Source organism: Pogoniulus pusillus, chromosome 30 (assembly GCF_015220805.1).
Source record: "Pogoniulus pusillus isolate bPogPus1 chromosome 30, bPogPus1.pri, whole genome shotgun sequence".
Taxonomy (NCBI): Eukaryota; Metazoa; Chordata; class Aves; order Piciformes; family Lybiidae; genus Pogoniulus; species Pogoniulus pusillus.
This window is the reverse complement of record NC_087293.1, coordinates 15,156,665-15,162,679: the sequence shown is the minus strand read 5'-3', so window position 1 is coordinate 15,162,679 and position 6,015 is coordinate 15,156,665.

Sequence of the window (6,015 nt, the reverse complement as noted above, 5' to 3'; positions counted from 1 at the left end):
AGCATTTTCTGAGTGTTAAAATGGAGGTGAATCCTGCTCAGTTGCAGTTACCTAATTCCTGTAGCCCTAGGAATGTTCTGTCTTAACCATTGCAGTCTACTGAAGGACTTCTCTTCAAACTGGCCAATTTCTTGGGTTCACACTCAGTTCTTTCTTTGTTTGGGTTCTTGTCTTACCTTTCTGCTCAGCCTAGCCCAACTGCCGGGGATACCACGTGAGAAAGTTTGTACTATTGTCAGATTGCTCACTCTGTGAGGAAACTTCATAGTAAAATAGAGACCCAGATTTCAGTGACCACCTGGAGCTGAGTCTGGGAAAATATCATAGCATAATGTAAACTTGAGCTGGACTCCAAAGGCCGTGAAGGCTGGGCTGTAGATAAGGACCCTTCTGTGATCAAAACCATCTGCTTCCCTGGGCTGGATCTTATCCATGGTTCTTGGAACGGGACAGCTACTCATGGGGAGGTGTTAGCCAAGTTCTGGAGGCAGCTCTCAGTCTCTCAGGAAGCTCCTGCTATTCTTCCTCTGCATGCACTAGAACTGGAATACACTGGGGAGATTTGTTCACTGCCCTTCACAGCTGAGATTTCAACTTTGGTACCATGAACTGGCAGTGCTGAATGCTCAGGTGGCATGGACTGGTGGCGACTAAGCTGAAATGACATTTTAATGCCTGTGATTAGGCAGTAAATTCCAATGACTGTGAGAGACTGGAAAGAGGTATCCTCAGCTAACCTGCAGATGCTTTAGAAGGGCAATTGTATGTGTGTTTGTATGCTCTGGCTAGAGGCTGGGGAACACTGCTCAGGACAGTGTGATGAAATCCTTATTACTGGTGTACCTCTGCTGCTTTGGGGATTGGAGAGAGGCAAATTTTATGGACAGGAGATATTTTTTATTTTATTGAACCAAGTGAAATACTCAGAAAAGTGGTTAAAATTTTGGGCACATCTCTTTTCAGCCATTTCCTACTAATGGCAGGCTTACTAAAGCTGGGTACCTCAATGTATACATATTCAGTCCCAAAAGGGTGGGTTTGGGAAACAATTCCAAGAGTAAACCCCAAAGAATTCCTGGTTGCAGTCCTAAAGGGGTTAGAGAAAGAATTCCAAGGGTAAACCCCAAAGAATTCCTGGTTGCAGTCCCAAAGGGTTTAGAGAAAGAATTCCAAGGGTAAATCCCAAAGAATTCCTGGTTGCTGTCCCAAAGGGGTTAGAGAAAGAATTCCAATGGTAAACCCCAAAGAATTCCTGGTTGGCTTTAGGAACCTATGCCACATTAATGTGCTGTTTCGTTGTTGTTAGTGCAAGGGGACACAGTCTCAAGTTGTGCCAGGGGAGGTATAGACTTGATATTAGGAGGAAGTTCTTTGCCAGAGAGTGATTGGCATTGGAATAGGCTGCCCAGGGAGGTGGCGGAGTCACCGTCCCTGGAGGTGTTGAAGCCAAGCCTGGGTGAGGCACTTGGTGCCATGGTCTAGTTGATTGGCCACGGCTGGGTGCTAGGTTGGCCTGGGTGATCTTTGAGGTCTCTTCCAACCTGCTTGATTCTGTGATTCTCTCCATGAACAAAATAATTACTGTGGTGTGTTGGTTTGTTTTAAACAGGGGAACAGGGATAAGAAAATGTGAACATCAAAGGGGTCTTTACTGACATCTTTTCTTATCTGACCCCCTTTACTGAGGGGTCTTAACTTATCTTGGAGCAAAGGTGGAGTGAACACACACCAATGCATTTCAGAGAGCTAACCTCAAGGTCTGATAATCTATATCACACTAAGATGCTGCTGGATTTCAGCAGTCAAATTGAGACAGCTAAAAAAAAAGACTTAAACGTTTAGCTAATCAGGATTACACCCAGCTAATGGAGAGAGGTTGCTCATCCTCCCCCTTCCCTATCATCCTGGTCGATTCAAATTGATCCCGGTTGTGCTGAGCGAGAGCAGTCCTTCAAAGTTTATTCTGGTGTCAATTTTTATAGTTCCCCCTGCTGATCAATAGAATGCATAATCATTAAGGCAAAGTTTGTGAAAGCTAATCCCTCAATACGAGTTTATGAATGGCTCAGAGTCATGGCTCTAACCATTTGGATGTAAGTGGAACCTTTAATCAGGTGAGTGACAGGAGACAGTCAATAGGATTTGCTGAGATTGGATTCTGATTTTCTATACAGCTCTGCAGAGTGAGCAGAGAAAGGGGAATGGGGCTGGCCAGAGGAACAGACACAGGCTAAAATGGCTGTTTCTCCTCTTTTATTATTTATCAAATGTATTCCCAGTATTTTTAAAACACACTTTGCACTTGCATATCATTTTTCACCTAGAGAGCTCAAGTGGGGACATTTGCTGATCGAACACTACGTCATCCTTTTGGGAAGGTGGATAACAATTAGTGCTGCTTTACACTGCTGAGAGCTTGCTGTACCAGGTCCTCCAAGTGCAACACAGCTGTAGCTCCTCAGCAAGGTGAGAGAAAGCAGAGGCAGAAGGAATGACTTACACATCACAGAGTAGGTCAGCGATGAGGAAGAAAGAGCCTTGGAATCACAACTGGTTTGGTTTTCCCTACTAGACATCTGGGTGTTACTGTGGATTTGACTTCTTTTCTGACACGTCCTTATCTCCTCAATGCACATGGGAGGGGTGGTTTGCTTTGTATATGCACATGGGAAGGGGTGGTTTGGTTTGTATATGCTAAGAAAAAGAGTAATTGTCTAAAATAGGGATCTGGAAAACCAGGGAATGAGTGAGATTAGCTGTTGGACTGAACTCACCACTGCTGCAGCTGACCAAACCCTGTTTGCTGACAGCATTAACAGCATTTCTCTCTTTTTTCTGCCATTTCAAATGCAGGGAGATCAGAAGGGTGCACATGAGCAAGACAATTTTTCTAGCAGCAAGTGGTTTTGCTTGGGTGAATAACTTCATCCTGTTAAAGTATCTGCCATAGGGTACCAGGGTGTTTAAGGGCTGTTTGGATGTGGTACTTAGGGATATTGTTTAAGGTGAATCTTGTAGAGTAGGGTTCTAGGTTGGACTTGGTGATCTTGAGGGGCTTTGCTAACCTGGGTGTGTCTGTGATTCTGTCATGAATAGAGAACAGCCAAGAGAGGAATTGTTTCCATTGGGTAGAGTGCCAGGCTTTCATTTCAGTGCAAATTGGCACTAATGGCAACGAGATGCTCTGGGCCTTCAGCCCCAAAACTTAGCCGTCAGGTTGGGCAGTGCTTTGAGGAAGGAAAACAGAAGTGCTGGAAAGCAAAGCTGCTGCTTTCATTTGCACTTTCCCAAGAAGACCAGAACAACAAATGTAAGTGATGTGGAGGGTGGTCAGTCAGTTCCTTTGTAGCTGGCAGGCGGAGACTTTGCAGAGCATTTCTGCAATTCAAGTTTCACTGAGCCACCTGCTCTGAACTGATAGAGCTGCACTGGCTCCTCTTGCTGTGCAGTAGCTGAAGACTGGTCCTAGGCCTCGTAATGTGCCCATTCCTTTGGATGGTTCAACAAATGCTTCTAAGGCAGATTCCAGTTGGGGTGATTAAGCAAAGTCCTGAGCTTCATCAGCTGAGGACCTGGAACCACATCTGTCAGGGCGCTAATATGGTACATCTGGGAAGGGGCCATGTCATGCTCCTCGTTTTCTGACACTGCTGTACTGGGAAATTGGCAGAAATAGGATTTTATTTTGTTTAGCTGGATGTGTTTTCTTTCTTTGTGCTGTTTCATAGTCCCCAGAGCATTTTGCCATTATGAGTGAACAGCAGCCAGAGTAGATGGATGACAAGAAAGAGAGAAACTCTGCTTATGCCAGCGTCTTTAGAAGTCGTAAAAGACCTATGCAGGAAATTCAGCACCAGTTGCTAAGGGATGAGCTCACAGTAGCTCACGCCATGATAAACTCGAGGGCTGTGAGGATATCAGCTCCATGTGTAATGAATGACCTGGAAACAGGGACTCATGCACTGTCAGATTAACAGGTGCAGATGCAGTCCCTGTGCAAGCAGGATTATGAAGGTTGTGATGGGGCAGCAGCTCAACTTGCCCACATAGAATCATAGAATCAGAATCAACCAGATTGGAAAAGACCTCCAAGATCATCCAGTCCAACCTAGCAGCCAGCCCTGTCCAGTCAACCAGACCATGGCACAAAGTGCCTCACCCAGTCTATTTTTTAACACCTCCAGGGACAGTGACTCCACCACCTCCCTGGGCAGCCCATTCCAATGGCAAATCACATATGGTCTTGAGGGGAAATGTGTGATGGGTGAAACCTCCCACAGCTGTCTCTCACCTCAGAAAAGTTACTACCCAGTGACTCTTGGCAGTTTCACACCTAGGTTTTGATCTGAACTTTGGGATTTGGCCTCCCTGCTAAAAGATGGGGTTTCAGCATTTTCTCAGAAGTGCTTGAATGCCTCCACCCTGAATTTCTTTTGAGTGACAAAGAAAGATACAGGGGCAGCTCCAAACCTGGAAATTATTAGTTGCTGAGATGTATTTCAAAGCTTTTGGTCTGACAAGGGCTAACCTTTGATCTGGTAAATGAGAACTTTACTCTATAGAGGCAAGGAAAGGGGAGGAGAAGGGAGGCTTGATAAATAGGGCAAGGGTAGGATGACTTGGGAAAGATGAGAGCTAGGTTTATTGGTTCAAGCTCAGGTGGAAGGAGACTGGTGAAAAGGGTGATATATCCTCCGTGGCACTCAGGAAAATGCAGGCAAGCCTATAGACTGAGTTCCATCAGCCTTCCTTCCTTTCCCATTCCCTCCTCCACCTTCTCCTGAATGCATTGGTCTGCTTTGCTTGGGCAGCCTGGAAGTGCACACCAGTGCTCGGGGATTAGGTAGTGGGAAGTGCTGTCCCACTCAGTGACTGCCCCTGGTGAGTCCTGGCCATCCAAGGGTGACACATACCTGTCTTAGGGGAAGCTGTGTCTGGAGAGGCTTCGCTCACAGCAGATAGCCATGAGTAGGCATTTGGGAAGCTCACTGAACCTTGTTTTCACATGAACCTTGAACATAGCCTTGCTGTTATGGAGCCTGTGACAATCAAAAGGCAAAGGTAGCTGAAGTTCAAACCAGCCTGGGCAGGACACAGCAGCAAAGGTGTTTTCCCAGGGTTGTGTTTCCCAGAAGTCAGGGGAGTTAGAAGAATCTTAGCTTAGCTGAGCTCAGAGCTGGAAGGTTATGTTTATGACAAGTAATTTTTCTCCTTCTTTTTGTCACTGTTTTCCTTCTCACAACTTAACTTTGACAAAGTAGTTTTCCTCTTAACACCAAATGCTTTCTTTCCTGATGGACCCATCCACGGGCTGTGGGTGCTGTGTACCTGCACCACTGAGAAACTTGCCTATGCCCAATGACCCTGTTCCCAGCCCCTCCCCACACATCCTCCCCCTGCCTTTCAGTATGGTAAATATTTTAGTACTTATTGAAATCAATTGAGCCTCATCAATTGGAAATAGAGTGTAAATCACTGGGACTTCTGCATTCAGCCCAGAAATCAATTTTCACACATTAGGGCTATTAGCTTATTGAGAAGTGTGTGATAAATGGCTGTGAGCCATCATGGAGCCACACCTGCCAGCTCTACATTCTGCATCTCAAACAGGCTCCAAAGCAGGGGGATGCCAAAGGAAGGAAGATCTCAGTGATGGTGGAGTGGTGCTGAGTAGGAGACACAAGGGCCATGCAGCCAGACAATCTGTGCCTGGAGATCAATAACATCTCCAAAGCACTAACTCATCCTCACAGGGTCTGGAGACAGAAGGCAGCTCGGAGCCAAAGCTGTGGTTAGGCATCTCTCTTTTTTTTTTTCCTTTCACAGAGGTGGATGTAATCTGGGAAGGAAAGGTGAGATGTGGATTGTGAACGTTTAATAGAACTGATGCAGTAGGGTTTTGTTTTAGAAAAAGATTTTCATGAGCAAATCTTTCCCACAGCAGCTGCAGAAATGCCTCTGCCTGCCACCATCCCAGCGCTCCAGGTAGGGAGGATGATTTATCACCAGCTGAGC